The sequence below is a fragment of the Cololabis saira genome, chromosome 13 (genome assembly GCF_033807715.1).
Source record: "Cololabis saira isolate AMF1-May2022 chromosome 13, fColSai1.1, whole genome shotgun sequence".
Lineage (NCBI taxonomy): Eukaryota > Metazoa > Chordata > Actinopteri > Beloniformes > Belonidae > Cololabis > Cololabis saira.
The window spans coordinates 27,657,519-27,676,471 of record NC_084599.1 but is presented as its reverse complement, the minus strand read 5'-3'; the positions used below and the strand labels follow the sequence as shown (position 1 = coordinate 27,676,471).

Sequence of the window (18,953 nt, the reverse complement as noted above, 5' to 3'; positions counted from 1 at the left end):
TTTCAGACAGTGTATCCAATAGCATAATAGAAAATTCTGTGATTCATGGATTGAATATAGAGCCTATAGACATGAAGTGTCTTCCTTTAAGTACCTTGGATTATTGGATATTTAAATTATGTGGTTTATAAAGTTATTTTAGAGCTGATGTTTAACTTTTTCTGAATAACAATTAAAAATGTATTTACATAAATATATATTTTTAACATTTTTTGGATATACTTAACCACAATTCAAATCTCTATGCAATATGAGACATTATGGTTCTTGTCACTTTGTTTGAAATGATCTAATTGGCTGTCGTTACTCTCACTGTTTGTTAAGAGTTTTGATTTGCTGTACGCTTCTCGATTGTTTTTTTCACCCTATTGGTGGAGCATGATCTCGTCTAATCACCATCAGATATGTTATTAGGTATATTACATACTAGTGCCTGTGTTCCACTATTATTGATCTTGAAGATCTAAATAAGAGAAATGCATATAGAATCAGAGTTTGCGACACTTTTTTTTGTCTCAGATATCTTGTCTCAAAACATGATATCAATATAAAATCAATATATTGCCCAACCCTAATATTAAGTGGTCATTAAGTTAAGGGTTTAAGATGCACATGAATGAATGTGAGAAAGAGATAGGACAATAGACCTTTTTCACAGCAGCCATTTTGATATGAAATGGCAGGGAAACACAGGTGTTACTAATATATTGTGGTTCCATTCCATTTTTAGTGTAGCAGAGTCTTTCCAGTGAGTTAACATTAACAATACCCGGACCCTGGCCGTGTAATGGAATGGAACCTTCATTAGTGTCATTAGTAACACTTGGGTTTAGCCTACAATTTCATGTCAAAATTAGTGCTTTGAATAAGGTCTGTTGGACAACACAGGCCTTACCTTTGAATGAATTCAAGTGTACAGGCAGCTTCCTCTTGGTACTGTAGATTGCAGATGTAGTACACTGAAAACAGAGTAGCAAGACATGACCCTCAAGGCTGATCATCCAGCGTCCAGCAGTCACACGCTCTGTTCCACCTGAAACGTGAAATTAGAGTAATTTCAGAAAGCATCTTGACATGTATAAATATCTGTATTTGGAAGAACAGTCATGCTTTGCTGGGATATAGATAACTTTAAAAGCTCATCTTATATGAAAAATACAGTATGTCACTTCACTGAACACATACCGAGCAGTATTAGACGAGGAGTCGAGGGTAGGGTGAGGGTCTTCTCTACATCAGCCACTGTTGCAGACATCTGTAGGGCACAGACAACATAAGTGTAGGGAGCATATTAGTTCCATGAGATGAATTTTAAAATGGCAACAATTCAATGCAATAAAAATGAAGAAAGAAGAGAAACAAACCTAGGTCTCCAAGAACACAGCTTGTGACAGAGAAATTGTTGGTCATAATATACTTTCAATATTTCTTAAACTTATGATTAAACTTGCTCTGCTAAAGTTAGTCTTTTGACGTTAGCTGTTAATGTTACCACTAAAGATATCCATGCAACTCAAACTCAACTCAACTTCCTTTTATTGCCACACGGCTAGGCCGGTGGAATTAGTTTCACAGTGCAGGTGGTAGCTGCAACAAAACACCACAACAGTACAAAAAGACAGAACCTTTTCCAGAGGAAAAAGACAGTAATAACATGTGAATAACATGTCAATTCATGTGAAAATGCACAGAAACAGAGGACAAACTCCAAAATCCCCAAAATAGAGGCACAATAATGCTTCTAGCTGCAAACCAACCAAACAAAAAACTAAACAAAAAAGCAATATGACTAACTCACCTACAATAATTATATTGTATGCTAAACAACACTACTATACTGTCCTGCAAAGTTAGATCTACTGATAAAACACGGTTTAAAGATATTGAAATAATTGTACAAGATTAATCACCAGACAGATAAAAGATATTTCAACTTACTGTGTGATTTGCTCATAAAGTGCAGGATTCAGATGGATAATCCTCAAAAAGAAAGTCCAGAGATGGCTTCAACTGTTCTGCATGCCTCCTCTAGAAATGCAGTAGTGTTCTGTTGATTCAAACATCGCTCCCAAAATGCAACGCTATTTACGGTATATTACAGTATTTTATGGGAAACGGCAAACTGCCCATCGATATTGCCCAGAATGCATTGTTTTCTACAGTATATTACCGTTTTAATGAAAAACAGTATGCTACTGTCAGAATTTGACTGTTTTTTTACAGCATTTTGTTACAGTGTAGGATGTGCTGCGCATACTGTATGTGCGAGCCTCCCAGGCTTTCCTCTGGTGTATTTAACAAATAGGTGTATTTATTTTTTAATAATCAGGCATTTGAGATTGGTGGTAATCCTGTTTCTCTTGGCCTGATGCCTTTGTTTTTTCGGGAGGACAAATGGATTTGTTTAGTTGATTAATTGATTCTAGGGGATTTAAATAAATGTGAATATCTGGACATTTTTATTACTGCACAGCATTTAATAGCTAGGCACACTGGAGATGATTTTTGAACGCTAAATTATAATTCTATCTATGACGTGCATGACTACTTGCCATGAGGAGGATGATATTGTGAGTGTGAGTTGTCAGTTATTTAAATTATGTGTGGGCAATGAAAACTACAAGTGCATTCTCAGTTTTTTGTTGTCTCAAACTTACATTTGTTTGTTTTGTCATGGGAGATTTTAGGGAATCCAGTGAAAGTCAAACATTTTAGTTCACCATTTAACACCACAAAATCCTGCACGAGTGTCCAGCGTTGTCGTAAAATAATCAGCCCATTTTACTTCAGGCTATAAAAATCAAGATGTCTAATTTTTATGGTTTTTGAAATGATGTGTCCGGCTTTAAAGACAAAAAAGATGATTTAAAGTAAACCGTCCCAAAACCCGAGCCTTTGAAATTGCTTTCCATTTAACGTGAGGGTGACCTATTCGGAGCGAGGACGTCTGACTTGGGTGTCTGGAAACTTTGACACCACACATAGCTGCAGGTAGAAACAGCAGCTTCGTCCAGCCCGTGACCTCGCAGTGATATGATACGCTCTGCAACATCAGGCTCCTTGCTTCCTCTCTCGGATGCAGCGCCCAGGGCAACAAGCATCACTTCTAAGTAGTGCTGTGACACAAGCCTGGTTGGATATCGCCACTTGTAACCACACTGCTTCAAGTTACACCGGGCACCAACCTAAATGGCTTTAAATTTTTAATTTGTGCTGGAGAACAGAGATCACATCTTGGGAGGATAGCATATCTGTAATTTATTTAAGAACCCCACAGAGGGAGAGTTATTTTGGAGAATGAGAGCTTGAAGGGAGGCATCTGGCTTCTTTTTTTTTTTTTCCACTTTCTGCTCAAACAGTTTGTAGGGAGACTCCTCGAAGAAGTGACCTTCTCTCTGAAGAAGAGGAACACTTGGGAGAAACATTCTATTTATGTTCTAGTCCTCACATAAAGGCTGTTGAGTGCAGGAGAAAAATGTTCCCATCCATCCGGAGGAACAATGAAATTCTTTGAATAATTGATTCAAAGTTTTGCTAAAAATCCTTGTAGTTTCCCCACAGTAAAGTGATTCGCCGGCTCAGTCGCCCTACACTTTGTTCTGTCTTGAAGGACTCTTCCATTCGACGGCGCAGATGCCAGGAGGGCTTGGTGAAGCGTGCTCCCCTTCCCGTGGTCAGTCACACGTCACCTTCAGCGGCGCTAGATAAAAGCTTTGTCACTATTAATTAAACTGGGCCCGATTTTGCCTCGACGGGTGTGACAGATGTTCCATTAACTCTTGCAGCACTGGAACACATACATACAACAATCTGCAGTAATTTATTAAAATCACTATCAAAGCTGCTACTTATCCTCTATATGTATGTGCATGTGAAAGTGGGCTAAAAGTGGGCGGGGGCCATGCAAGCTGGTGGTGTCACGCGCTATCATGGAGTTCATCCTTAATGAGTGTGGATTAGCAAGGATGATCCGGGCTTTGCAAAACCCCTGGTCTACGGCTGCTGTGTGTTTGTGCTTATGTGTTTGTCTGAGTCCATATGTGTGTGTGTGTGGGTGTGGGTGTGGGTGGGTGTAGTGATTGGAGGTGACATCATGACATAGTTCAAAGTCATTTCAGATATCTTCCACAGAATTATCCACATTAGTAGATAACTAAAAAAAGCACCACGTGACCATGTGTGTGTGTGTGTGTGTGTGTGCAGCCATCTTTTCTTGTCCCCACCCGTCGCCATGCCGTGCATCAAACCACGTCCTCCCGCACAAATGAGTGTTAAGAGCTGATTAATATTTCTCTGCAGTGATGTATTCATTTATTCAATTATTTTCTCGCTCTTTCCTGCGAGGGGATAATATTTGCTAATCTGTTTTTTTTTTCAAATTTCTCAACATTGCATAAACAATGATCATGAATCCGAAAAAGGACTTTAGAATGTAATCATTTTCACGGTTGAATTGCACAGTGTTTTTTTTTGGATGGTTTGTTGATAAGATTACCTCCTTGAGGCATGAATTTTTGGAGTGAGTTCCTGGTCAGGGCACAAATTATACAGCAGCGATGGAAGAAGCTCAGGCAGGCCTGTGACCGTAGCGTTACCGGTTTGAATTTGTATTCTGGAAAGTCAGTCAGGTCTCTGCGTAAGGGCATGTGAATGAGTAAAAGTCGTCACTCCAAATGCAACTAGTGATGAGCTTCCCTTGAACTCTGTGTTCGAACTGGTGAGGCTACTCAAAGGCCAGGAGATGCAGGATTGTGTGTGCTCGGAATTTAATTCAATATTAAAGAAGGAAAAAAATAAAAAATAAGGACATTTATTCATACCAAATCCCACCTCTGAACAAATCAAATAAAAGCAAAAGAATTGGATTCTAATGCACTGACTTGTTCAATAAGATGAAAAGATATATTCAGCTTAGAGAGGGCTTTTATTTTAACACCGAAGCTTTGGCTTCTGTAAATGTAATGACTGATGCTCTGACGTTTGCTGTGATGTCAAGTTATCAAGGTGACTTTTCAGACACCCCTCAGGTAAAGGCTGTCATCTCAAATGGCTAATAGAGATATTTACAGTACTCGCATAAAGATATGAAAGTGACATGTTTGCTATCAGAATGTAATACGGGCCACACAGAAGTGATTCTTCTTCTCAAACCTGCACCCCTCCCATCGCAAACACGCAAACAGTCCACGCTCTGCGCTGTCCGAGATTAAAATCGGATAGTCAGGCACAAATTTGAGTAGCAGTCATAAACATGTGGCCTGGGGAAATTATTTATAATAATTAATCCACTGTGTCGAGTTAAAGCTCCCCCGCTCCATCAATACCCCACACATAATACACGTAATACGTACTCACAGTCTCCCTAACCCCCCCCCCAGCCATTCAAGCTTAGGAGCACATCTGTGACCACCTTGGCGCTTTTCCAACCCAATGTCACCAACATTCCTATCGAAGGACGTTGTGGAGGATTTAGTCTCTCTCTCCTTCTCTCTCTGCTGAATTCATGCACCATCACAATAGAACACACACTCTACTTTATCATGTCCATCATTTCATGAACCATTAACATGCAGCTCTACAATAACATTATTTATGGAGACAGTAATATTAATATTGACCTGTGCACCGTCAGGCGAGCTGATTTACTGAGCGCTGGAATGCCGAGCCATGTAGAAGTGGCAAGTGAACTAATTGAATATCAGTCACTGCTTGTCAATAGACACTTACCACCAACCAACCATATGCTGATATACACAAAAAAGAACATGGCAGTACCTTGGGATTACAAGGAAATATAATTGTAGGAAGCAAAGTGGTATTTTTATTTTTTATTTTCGTTTGTCCCCCCCCAAGCTTTTTTGTAATTTGGGCTTGTTTTCACACCCCCAATTCAAGTCAGCACTAAAATCTACTTTACAATTTACTCTACAATAAGCAGGTTTATGTCGTAGACCTCCTGATAGATGTAGTGCGGTGGTAATTGTGACAGGGGATTTTCTGCAAGCATATAAGAGACTATAATGGACTGTTGTACTGCTAGCTCTTACCTTCTTGCTGGAGTGTTTCACAAAAAATACAAATCTACATCTGTGTGTGAATGGTCTCTCTGACAAAACACAGAACAAGAGGACTCGATGAAAGCCGTGGAAAAAAAAATAAGGTTGCAAGGCAAAACCTTTGAGTTGGACCTTTTTTCAATTGATAGATAGATAGATAGATAGATAGATAGATAGATAGATAGATAGATAGATAGATAGATAGATAGATAGATAGATAGATAGATAGATAGATAGATAGATAGATAGATAGATAGATAGATAGATAGATAGATAGATAGATAGATAGATAGATAGATAGATAGATAGATAGATAGATAGACATTCATACTGTATACACAACACATTACTGGGCTCCCTGTGTATAAGTCTGTAGCTTTTCTTATTTTTGAAAAGCAATTTTAACTGTTTTGAAGCTCCTTCCTCAAAATTGATCCTGATGCAGCCTAATGGGGAAAATGGAGCACTTAGCTGCAAGATATGGTATTGTTTACTTTACTGAAGTGTGGATACATAATAGCAAAAATCAAATAATTGGTACCAGGAAGAAACACAGACATGTCATCATTTGCTATGTGGTTTTTGGTCAAACTGCTGCATAGAAAATAATCCCAATTGCTATGTCATTACCTTATGATTTTCTGTTTTTTGACAGCCTAAAATAGCCTAAAATCTTATTTGTGCTTGTGATAGTCATGTCCACTAGAGTCAGCACTAGCATGCCGTGTTCTTGGGAGCTGGTTCTCAGCATCAGGAGATCTGCTGCATACACCGAATGTACCATGATATAAGTATGGGGTGGCTTGTTGGTTCTACTCTTATCTGGGTCTGTGATGTCACTGTGCCCTAAGTTTCGGAATAGCTCACTGAGTAAAAAACCTTCAGATCTCGACGCATCAGACAAATTTACTGGGTTGTGTTGTGTGTTTGCGTTTGGAGTGACATAAAATACATGAGATCATGTGCCGCCTTTTAGAGTACACTTAAGCGATTTGCTGTTAAGTACCGGTACGCACCTTTTTGTTTTGTGCTACTCTCATAAATTTCTCACAGGAACAGAACAGAAGCCAATCTTGTAATTTTTCACTCTAATGTCTTAACAAATCTGCAATTTCTCAGGAGAGAAAAGCCAATTGCATTGCTAATCTATATCATTTCACAGGAAATACAATCAATTCTGCAGTAGTTTTGTTAGCTACAGTAATCAGAGAAGAACGTAGCTTGCATCATTCTAACAAGGTATTAAATGAAATTTGAACTGAGATTCAGCTGCATTTGACTTTAGCTTGCACTCTGGAGAACAGTCACGAGTTTAAATATAGCTGAGCCTCCTCACCCACCACTCTTGTTTCTTCGTACACCTTGACATCCCTCTTCTCAGCCTTTTGATTGCATAATCGTACTTTTCACTTTGCCGTTTCCTCACTGATTCTTTCTGCTCCACCCCCTATGCCTCCATTCAGTTCTCCTACAAGCTGATCTTTCTCCCTTATGTCTTCTCATATGCTCCTCTGTTCATCTGTTAGTTCCTCACTGCTTCCTTGATTTTGCCTGCTTTGTTCTCCAACATCCTCTTGACTTGCCCGGTCTCCTTACTCTCAACCTGTCCTCCATTTCTCCATTTATTTTTCACGCTTTAACACATCCCTCCCTATATGTTACCTGGGCTTAAAAAATCTGTCCTTTTCATTCACACCTCCCCAACATGCAGCTTTGTTGCCCATTCTCCTCTCCTGAGTCTTTGGTGAGGATCTACTTTCTTCCTGAAGAGTAGTGTAGGTGCAATCTTGGCAACATTTATTTTTCATCTACGAAAAAAAAAAAAAAAAACGTGTTGCTTTTTGTTAACTGATATTTGTGTTTTCTTTCTTTGGCTCTGATTGTATTATATTATTTCCTAAGGGTGTCTCAATTCCATGTTTTCTCTATTCTGGACTGCGTTTCCACGTTGCCGGACACAAACTACAAAGCCCCTTTTTTTCCCACATCGTGCATGTTTTTTTCCCATTTTGCCATGCACCATGATGCTCAGCCATCTGCCTCAGTACGGTGACTAAACTCAATGCCAATATGTTGCGGGGTCATGAGAAAACAAACCTGAGCCGCTTTCCACGTGACTGGACAAAGAGAAACTGAACCCACGTTTGGTGCTGGGAGAAGAAAAAGAAAAACTGACTAAATTTGGTTGCTGTTTCTTCACCCCCCGCCATCGTGAGGACATTAGAAAAGATTTCTGCTTTCTTACTTGTTGTTTTAGGTTGTGGTTTAGCTTCCATGCTATTTGGCTAACCCTTTGTTCCGGCTGAGTAATGGCAACTTGCCCAGCTAAGGGAGTGTCTCATGCGATGGAGGAAGCGGTAGTGCAACAGCGTGTGTGCAGTAAATAAATGCTGTACATTTAACAAATTCCCAGCACTCATCTTGGCAGCAGGCATGTGGGAGTATTGCAGTATTCACCTCTCATATTTTAATCCTCTTTGTCTCTCTGATATGCATGCATGCTTGCATATAAGCTGCACATAGAGGCTGATTTTAGTTTCACAACTTCATTGATCTCTAAAACCTGGTCCGTATTACAAAAATACAGATCTGGTACCTGCTCTCTCCTGTGCTGCATGAGAGTCTGCTGTAGCGCAGCTTGTTAGTTGACATAGATTAGCCTATGAGGACCAGACTGACCTTGGTGTCTTGTCAGACTAAAGAATCATGTTGACGTCCAGACATCAAAGTAATCATGCCCGGATAGCGGACGGTTAAGGAGACTGTCTAAAGGCAGTGCCCAGTTTCACGAGATGGCAGCAGAGGAGGAGAGGAGCAGAGGAGTCAATAACATCATCAGAGGATAAAGTGAAACAAGCAGAAGTGAATTCTGAGGTGAAACATTTTTGTGTACCTGTTGATACCTAGTTGTCTTTTTCATAACATCTTTGACACGACATCTGAGAGAGAAGGAATATCATTTCAGAAGTGCTTAATCCCTCTAAACTGCAAGCAACGTTCACTCAGGCTTTTTCTTCTGTCCACTGCACTTTTAAAATAAAAAATGCAGCAAATCATTGGTACCAACTTAAAACGCTGTGGTCGTTGCCTGTTGGTTAGTAGAGGTTGAATCCTATTCTCCTCGGAAACGTGTTAGAGTGGAAGCGACAACCGACCGAAGATGGAATCAGTTAGTTTACGGCAAGAGAGCTCTTAAGATTATCCAGCAGAGATCCTGGCTCTAAACTGTGAAGTTTACCACTTTGAGAAGACGTATGACCCTCGGTGGCCATGCTGCATTGATCACGTCCTGTGTGCATTCATATTCATATTGTTGTGTTGAAAATGACTTAGGATCATGATGAGCTTCACTGACCTTTTCGCTCAAGACGTCAGCTGCTCTGTGGAAGGTCCTCAGGGTGGCCTCGTTGCCATCTGCACCTGCAGACACCTGCAGACTGAATACATATATATGTATATATATATATATATATATATATATATATATGGACAAAACAATATGTCAGTTACCAGAAACATTTTAGGTGGTATACATTAAAAAATAGATGCTGAGTTTTTCTTAAACTCCTTTATCCACACTTCCTCACTCACTGGTGCATGGACTACACTCACTCGTGTCCACACCCACACAGATACATTCACCCATTGCTTCTGACCAGGCTTTAAAGGAGAAAATGATCAAAAAAGAAAAATTAGGAAGAAAGAAAAGAGTGCGATTTCATGCAGATTCGTACTCTACGGCTCTCAGGCAATCAGCCGCAGGCATCCTCTTCATCCGAGAGCCACCATCATGTGGTCACAAAGGACAAAAAGGGGAAAGGGAGAGAAACTCTTCTCAGCATTTGTTGAATTCCCCCACCTACCAATTGAGGAGGGAGTTCATTTAGTAGTCCCTTTCATTAATCTTTCTCTTTTAATTTCCCTCTTCTTCCCCCTCTGTGCTATTTTTCTGTCCTCTTTGAAGGTGCAAGAGAGTGAGTAACAAGAAGAAGCCACTGGAGAAGCTGAAGATATGAGGCTAAAGAGGTTTTAAAACAACACAAAGGTAAGTGGGGCATTTTCTTTTCTTTTTTAATCACAGTGCACTTCTGTTTTAGAGGGGTAATTTTGTTCTCCAGGGGAACATGCATAAAACAGGTTCCACACTGCTGGCCACGAATTTATGCCCTCTTATTCCTCAGGCCTCTTTAAATGTTCTTTTTCTTTGCCCTGCTCTGTTTTTCTTATATTTTGTTCCGTCTATACCTGACCTTTCCGTTGCTTTTTGTTTACCTTTGGCTGTATATGCAAGAAGGATATTTTTTCCTCATGGTAAAGCACCACAATTAGCACCTTGACAGTTTCCTGAAGCAGCAAAATTCACAGACAACCACGCAAAATTCATCCAAATGGTCACAGCTTCACAGCAACACCATAGCAAGCAATTCGTTCATTTCTGGCAATGATTAATGAAGCAATAAAGCAAATCAAATATAAAATAATACAGCGTTTAATCATCTAAATCAATGCATTTTTCATCCTGGTTTGGCCTTTTGTATGGATCTTTGGAGACAACTTTGGATAAGGACAATCAGAAAGCAGCACGAAGGATATTTTTGTTTTCGAATATGATTTCAGATCCAGAAGCCTTCCCATCACTCCCTAAAGATGACCAAAACATGACACGTAGTAAACTGTCATCTTCCTCCGCATATTTGGAGCTTTGTGTGCTAAGCCCATCCATCCAAAGTGACAGCTGAGCTGCGGCTGCGAGAGAGCTATCATCCACCTGTCACAGCAGGCTGGGGCCGAGGAGATCCTGCTGCAATTCTTTCATTCAACAAACAGCATTGGTGACTCTCAGATCTGGAAGCCATCACGCGTCAGCCGAGACGTGTAATGCGCTGAGATATCTGGATTTCTCCCCGCTCGTCCGGATTCTCTGCTCCAGCCTGGCACGCAGCACCTTGAAACGTAATTATTTTCCTCGCTGCTTGCAGTGTTTGAAGTCCTCTCGAGATTAGAAGCCTCTCAGTTTTGCTTAAATGAAATTTACTGCTGCTTTTTATCTTAAGAGTAGTATTTATTTAATGAAATAAAGATTATAATCTCTCAAAGGAAAAGTCTTGAATAATGCGACAGCGCATTCAATTCGCACAGTGTCAGAGGAGACTAAAATAACATTTAAGTCTCAAATTTATTAACAGCAACCAAAACTCAAATGAGCTTTGGCGTTTTACGAGGAACTCAATAATTGTTTCAGATCCTGTCTTCTACATTTCCACTGAGGTCCCAAGTTACAAGGTAGATAATTAAATGAAGTCTGCTGACGTTTGTTGCTCCTCAACAACACTCCATGCTGGTCAGAAATGGATGTTTTATTGCTTTAATATTATTTTAATATTATCCTGTCTTGCCAAAATCCATGCTATTTGACCCCACAAATGTCATGTTTATTAGTGGTGACCATATGGGGATACACCCATATGACCACCTCTTCTGCATTACTGCTTCAATTTAGCAAATTATACAAGATTCCAGAAAGATGAGCAATAAAATGCTTGGAACTGTCATCCAGTCAGTACACTGAAGGCCCACCCCAAAACTACTTGCAGGAGGAGCTCCTCGGTCCCAGCCTGCTGTGACAGGTGGATGATGGCTCTCTCGCAGCCTCAGTTACTGCCGTTCCCATGGTGATCCTAGGTTGAAATATTTCCCCCAGACTTTTTTTTAGTCCCTGGATTCTCGTGGTGGGAAAGGAAGATGTCAAGGAAAGTGCTCCTAGTTCCTGTATAAGGTTCCCGCAGTTCAAATTCATCTTTAGTAACTCTTAATAAAGACATTTGATTGCTCGGTTCAATCACTCATTAAAGCACCCAAAAAAACAGCTCAGTGGGGTCCCCTATGGGTGTGGAGGAATAGTTGCTGTTCAGTTTTTTTTTAATTCATGGAGCGCAATCCTACCATTTTTGACGTTATGGCTTTACAAGATTATTTATACTCATCTTTGTGTCATTTCTCTGGGTATGTTCACATTCGTCCTCAAAGTATTAAAGCATTTGATCTCAATACATTTTCTTCCCAGTGCTATGAAATATCCTCGTCCCCATAGTTCCCGTCATGTGGATGGTTTAGGTTTAAGCTGAAACAGCTACTGTCGCTGATTACAATGCTTACGCTGCACACCATACTTTATTTCCACATCATCTCCTTGTTATTAGTGGTGCTGGCAGGGCAGCAGACATGCAGAAACTGTGAATGAATGTGCGCAAATGAGTGTCAGAGCAAATGCAAGCCCAGACGTCCCCTCTCCATGTGCACAGAGCCCCTTGTTTCATATCACTGGAGGCCAACAGCCTCAAATTAACAGCTGTACTCAGTAAATTGAGCCACAGTGATACTGAGACCTTTGTGACCATTCGGGTTCATTTGAGTGCAGAGATGGTGGCCTCATGAATGGGTTTAACAGGGTGGAAACAAGATGCAAAAAAGGACCAACTACTGCTGGGTTGTACTTCCAATGTGAGTTATCAGGAAGTGTTTTAAATTCAAATTTTAAAATAATATTACATGATTGTACATTAAAAATATATAATAATGCATAATTGCATAAGAAATAACCCAAATATCCTCTTCAAACATGAACAAATTCCCAAAATTCCAACAACGTACTATAACTTTTGTTTTCTTCTTTTCTTCTTTCTTTTTTTCATTAAAAATACAGTTAATTTGATAATATTTTATATGAATGTTCAAGCACTTTTACAATCCGCATGGATTTTTGTGTATGTAAACCACGGCCCAGTCAAATTTGAACGGCCGTCTCTGCTCAGACCACAGACCTACTAGAAAATGAAAAAAAAAACCTTGAGGAAAACCTCTCTGTTGCATACAGAGTTTGTTCAAAACATGTATGATATACGCTCACTGATCGTGGTACAGGTGAACATACTGACAGTTTTCCTGTTCAATCATAGTTTGGTAATCCCAGCCATCCCTGCTTGCACTGCTGTCCACAGAAGTGGAGGTACTGTTAATTTAGGCATGTCCAGCTAAGGATAAACACCCTTTGTTTTAAACAGTGACATGTAAGGTTACTCTGCCAAAAATGAGCCAACAGTATTCGACGTTGTCACTTGCCTTCTGCTACATCATTATGAAATAAACATTAGGCACAGAGGAGGTGCAGGTTTCAAAGTCAATACTGGTTTACAGGTCACAAAAGGGAAGACAGCTGCATAATTACTGGTTCTTTCGCCTTCCTTCATCTAGTCATGAAAGTAATTTTAGGATTATCTGTCTGTCTCATTAGTTCAAAATTCTATCGCAGCACAACCAGGCTCTCACCTTGCAAGTCTGTGGGCCGGTGGTGACTTTCTTTAAATGTTCCTTTGAAACAGCTGAAGTGCTGCAGCCTCGTGAGTGGCTTAGTTTACTTTGTCTCTTCTCATTCTTGCATCAATCTTTCATTCGTTCATTTTCCATTCCTGCTTAAATCATATTCAGGGTCGGGGGCAAAGCTGAAGCTACGCCAATCCGAGGAAGGGTTATATCCAGGTTTCCAGAGAAACCTGGGAAGAGCTGAAAAGCGCGGCTCATGTCTTTACCTTGAAAAATATACTCTGCAGCACTAATAAACAACATGCACATAAAAAGGAATGAAATAGTGGACATATTCAAAGCTAAGTACTCCGCTCACGCTCAACACACATATTCTAATAAAACCCATGTTGCCAAAATGAAAACCAATACACATTTGTGTCAAAGGATTTAAATCAATGGTGCCTAAATAAAACCAGTTATTGAACTTCCATTTTAATAATATGAATAAGCATCATCATGGGTGCACGTTAATGCTCATAATAAAAGTATGAAGGTCTGATGAGTGCTGTTCTAGAAGCTCAACAACGCCGTTGTTGATCCTCTTCAGGACCTTTACAGAGAAACCCACCATTAAACCTGCGAGGGCTGCATCAGTGGTGCTCTGATAAAAGGTCATCAGTGTTAGATTACCAGCAGATGTAATTTGCAGCTCCTATTGTGCCTCAATATGAGACCTCCGTCTCAGGAGGAAAGAAGGCTCTATTTGGGGGAAATGTCATTAGCATTTGTGAGACAGTTGCTTTCTAAAAAATTTAATTGGATAGTCACCATTCACCATTTGGTCTTGTTGAATGTGCAATATTGTGAGAGGGCACTAATTCATCCTCTGGCCTAAAGCTTATTTCCTGATCTTTTTCTTTTTGCAATTTTTGCTTTGACTGTATCCTTCTGACATTTGTTTCAGTTGGATGTTTGTCTGTTGGTGTAATACCTCAGTTATGACTATGAGAGAGAGGCTTGGGACTTTCTCTGAGTTTACCTGACTTAGATAAATCCGTCAGGCCTTTGCACCACTGGAAGCTTAAAAGACAGTTTCTAAGGAAAAGAGAGCAGTAGCTCTTAAGTGCCTCCTAGGATGTTAGCAGCACAATTAAACAAAGCTCGGCTAATCTTTATAGCTGGCGTCAAGAGGCACTGTGTTCTCTCGGCGCAGCGTTATCTGTAACATAGCACTGGGAGTCTGACAGGCTGGATAATGTACCCTGCGTGCAGCCACCACTCTCGCCACAGTGATACCTGTATCACATACAAGCAACAACCTCAATGTATATCATAAAGAGACGACAAAAAGTACAGAAATAAATTAGCATTATTCAATTATATGCGCTCCATTAAGTTGTAGAAGCATATAAAGAAATGTAAATTGACCCCCAAGTTTTAGGTGGCGAATTTGATTACGCCTGCACATGTAATTTCACGGTATTTGGGAATAAAAGATGTTTTTCTCTGCAAGATGCTGCAAAGCTATGCACCGCTGTGCATATTAAAGGATTTTTTTAAATCTATGTATATTTTGTATTATCTGATGTTTCACCATAACTTTGTTTTAATAGTCCTCACTTCTGGCCACATGTCACACTGAGCTGGAGGTCTCCACTATGCAGAAATGCATACGAGACACCAAAATCACTCCACTGGTTTGCAGAACTATGTCGTCAAACTTAAGGGAAGCTGATGGATGGAATTAAACAACCTGCTGATGTGGCCTAATGTTTAAAGCAAAAAAAAAAAAAACTTGAGATATATTTTATGGATGATGTAGAGATACTATCTATTAAAGCAGCCTTTGCTGTGTTGCCCCAGGCCAGAGGGGCTAATCCGGAGGACTGGGAGTGAATGGTGCTGTGGCTCAGGCTTGCCAGACCAACTTAAGTTCTGGTTGAGAGCACAATGCTGTGTGGGTGAATCTATTCTGTCCCGGGCTGGGCACAGCATAAACATTGCCTAGGGAACACGGGCGGGCATGCAGGCATTCGAGCGGACAAGAGCAAAACTATAAGGATGGTTGCCTTTAATTTCCTTTCTACTGACTCCCCTCCACTGTATACAGTCTGAGAGCAAGAGAGGAAGAAGAAAAGACAGAGTGTGCATGCAAGTGGAAATTACCTGTAGAATTATCTTTTTTTTTTCCTGCATGTACTGTTGTCCACAATCTCCCTCACTGATACTCAGACACACAGTCACACTCCTTAATAACAAATCTGCCAAGATCCATCCAATTCACAGGCACGGACCAACAGCTCGCTTACTCTGTTGCTCTCTTTAAGTGATCTGTGTTTTCTCCATGGCACTCTGGCGCTCTAACCTCCTGACCCTGCATGTAAACAGACTACCACTGCTCCCCCCATCCCTTACCCTGACACCACCATCCCCCAGCTTTCACTACCAAATAAGGAAAACTGAGCCACTGAGGGCCAGCAAGTCGGTCTGCCAGCCCACTGAGGAGGCCATTAGTGAGCCAGCAAGCCAACGAGGAGGTTGGTAGAAAACCACCTCTGGCATCACTCATCGCTTCTTGCCTCTCTGATCTGACTCGTTTCTCTGCGGTGTGGAAATTCACATGCACTCACTTCATATTCACAAACACTCACTGGAAAGCACACATCCATGCGCATGGCACCATGTGCACAGTGACCTGAATGCATTAAAGCCACACAAATACAGTATACTGCAGTGCATAATGATAAACACTGGAAGGAAGTTGAACACATATAGTTGACAAAAATATGTGCACACAAAGCACATAAGAAGCACTCAACATAGCCACTAAGGAATATTCACAGTACACCGCACGTACACCCAGCATGCACACAATATAGTGATATATTACGAAATGTTGTAAGAACACCCCTACTCACAACATAAATTATACAGTGTGGTTTCTGCAAAGCTTCAAAACAATCCGAGACATGTTTCCAACTTTGCAGAAAGATTTACTGTATATGATGCTATACTATTACATGGTCCTCTCTGACAGCACAGAGGGTTAGTGTAAGCCCAAACACATCAGCACAAAGTTACATTTACCCCCCAAAAAGATGGTTTTGGATGGTTTTCACCAGAACCGACAGCAGTTTTATTTCCAAATCTCTCTAACTGAACTTTCAGCAGTATTATTAACTGTTTCAAGCCTGACATAAAACGAACAAATTCAAAATTGATTTTTATTTGAAGTGAATCAAAAGCACTTAAAATGTATTAAAATAATTTATAAATAATTATTTTCCTTATCATGTTGAGTACATTAGGTACATTTACATATTTGTTATTTAGCTGTTTTATTATAATCCTCTGGTTTGTATGCAACTTTTTTTTCCTTTTTTGATTAAGAGGATACAAAGGTTTCAGAAATTCATGTATCAAATATGATATATCTGGCATTATAGGGTTAATAGGGTTGAAGTCATAGTCAACATGTTTACCAGTTTGAAGTAAATTACCCCATTCATCCATTCACCCATCCTTCCATCCATCCGTCCATCTATCCTTCCATCCATCCTACTTTGGTCTATCCAAGCTGTGATTGGGTGAAAATCAGGTTACACCATAGACGGTCCCCAGGCCCTCGCAGAGCAAATTATCCAGTTTTCCATTTAAAGACAAAGGATTTGTGAAATCTAGAAATCTTTAGTTTTTAATGAGCAAATTTGGTTTAATTGGTCTCATTTCACATAAAGAAGCTTAAATGAGCAAAGTCCACATCAAGCAATCACACTGCTATTTGATATGTCCTTTGTAATGAAACTAAACACTGATCTAACCCCAAACATGATACCCAGCAGAGCAGAACACATTGATCCTTCACCACTTCACAACGTTTGTTTTTTTACCGGCTACTGAAGTCAGCTTTTAAATTGTAATTCTGTGTAAGCAGGCACACATTTTGTCAATTTCACAGCATCCACAGGAAACAAACACACCACCTGTAGTGTGTTTACATCATTGTCTGTCTCTTTCTCTCTTCGAAATCTTTTGGATTATTTAGTTGTGCTCTTTCACTTGCCTCCAAATGTCAGTTTGAGTTCAACAGAGCTGGTGGGAAAACGCTCTATAATATTGAAAGGGAGATGGTTAAAAGAAGTGCACGATAGAAAAAGAAAGGCAGATAGAGAAAATATCTTCTAAAGGGGAAACCCTTTTGTGGTGGATATATTGACTGGAGTGTTTCTATCAAATAACACTCTAATTCAAGCATTTAATTGATGTCTTCTCCACATAACCAGTTATTAGACCAGTGAAGTCTTAATACATTTAATACATATATCACCAGGATGCCTTTAAGAGTACATACGATGTCTCAAAACTATGTTACTTGCACTTCACCCTTCACTTTGCCAAGCCTCCAAGATAGTTTGACTGACTCTGAATTACAAATGATTCAACTGAATTAATTGTACTCAATTAATCCGATTCTTTCCAATAGAGGCCAGATGAAAATTGTATTAAGCTAAATATAAAGTAAGTGAGGCAAATAAATAGCAAAACATTTTTTACAAGTGTGACTTTGGGCCCCAGATGACATTGCATGAGAAACTATCATGACACCTTGATATACTTTTTATACCCTCACGGGCCCTGTCGCGCCTTGGAAAGCTATTGTCATTCAACACGGACCACTATATCCCGAAACTGCATTATAAAAAAGAGGAAGCCATATTTAGAGTCTATGCAGAAATGTGCCTGACTTTTCTTAGCACAAGCTTTTCCTAGATTGACACAAAGCCAGTGGATGTGTGTTCTGGGGTAAAATAAGTCCATGTTCCAGCTTAAATGTGGGGGGAATTAACATTTCATTATGTATGCCAAACATAAAAAAAAAAAGAAAAAAGAAAGGTACCTACGTCAGCGACAGGTACAAAAGCCAAACTCTGCAATGGTAATGGGGTGTAAAGTCTTTTCCTGGGAGGTCTGTGGTTTTTTCAGAAGGACAGTGCCAGACCTCATTCTGCGCAACTTACAACAACATGGCTTCATGGAAGCAGAGCTTGTATGCTTGACTGGCCTGCCTCCAGTCCAGATTTATAACATTTTGGTAAAACATAGACTGCATCACGAAGACGAGATTCAAACAATGATGTCACAAACTGTTGGGTAAGAGAAATATTGTATTAAACAAGAACAAAGAGATTAACCTTCTAATATAGTTGTAGTATACAATATACTGGTGCTAAGTGAAGACACAAAAAATATGTTCTTGTGTCCGTTGAACAAAGGTTAAAACGAATCAGAAAATTACAGATTATTTTCTCTTTTGCATTTCACAAAACGTACATTTTTCTGGAAATACAGTATTGAAATGACGCCTAGAAAGACATATTACTTAAGCCATAGTTTAGAAAAAGTGCAAAACGAGAGTAGACCAATTCATTCTCTATCTGCATTTATTCATTGCATTTAAATCCCTGCCCTGCCAGTGCAGCCACCAAGCTGCTATCTCCATTCTCAAAGTCCTGTCTATTGCAGTGCTCACTTGTGTATATAGGTAATAAATTCATAATCTCTCCCAAGCTCTTTGTAGATCTCTATCATGGTGGG

General features: G+C 39.9%; 1 protein-coding gene across 1 annotated transcript in view; it reads left to right on the top strand.

Moving 5' to 3' along the window:
- The window catches only part of ptprsa (protein tyrosine phosphatase receptor type Sa), a 228,068-nt gene that overhangs the window by 37,818 nt on the left and 171,297 nt on the right, over positions 1 to 18,953 (top strand). The window contains exon 2 of the mRNA XM_061738512.1: positions 10,021 to 10,101. The gene's annotated coding sequence lies outside the window, so the exon portion shown is untranslated. The remainder of the gene's footprint in view (positions 1 to 10,020; positions 10,102 to 18,953) is intronic.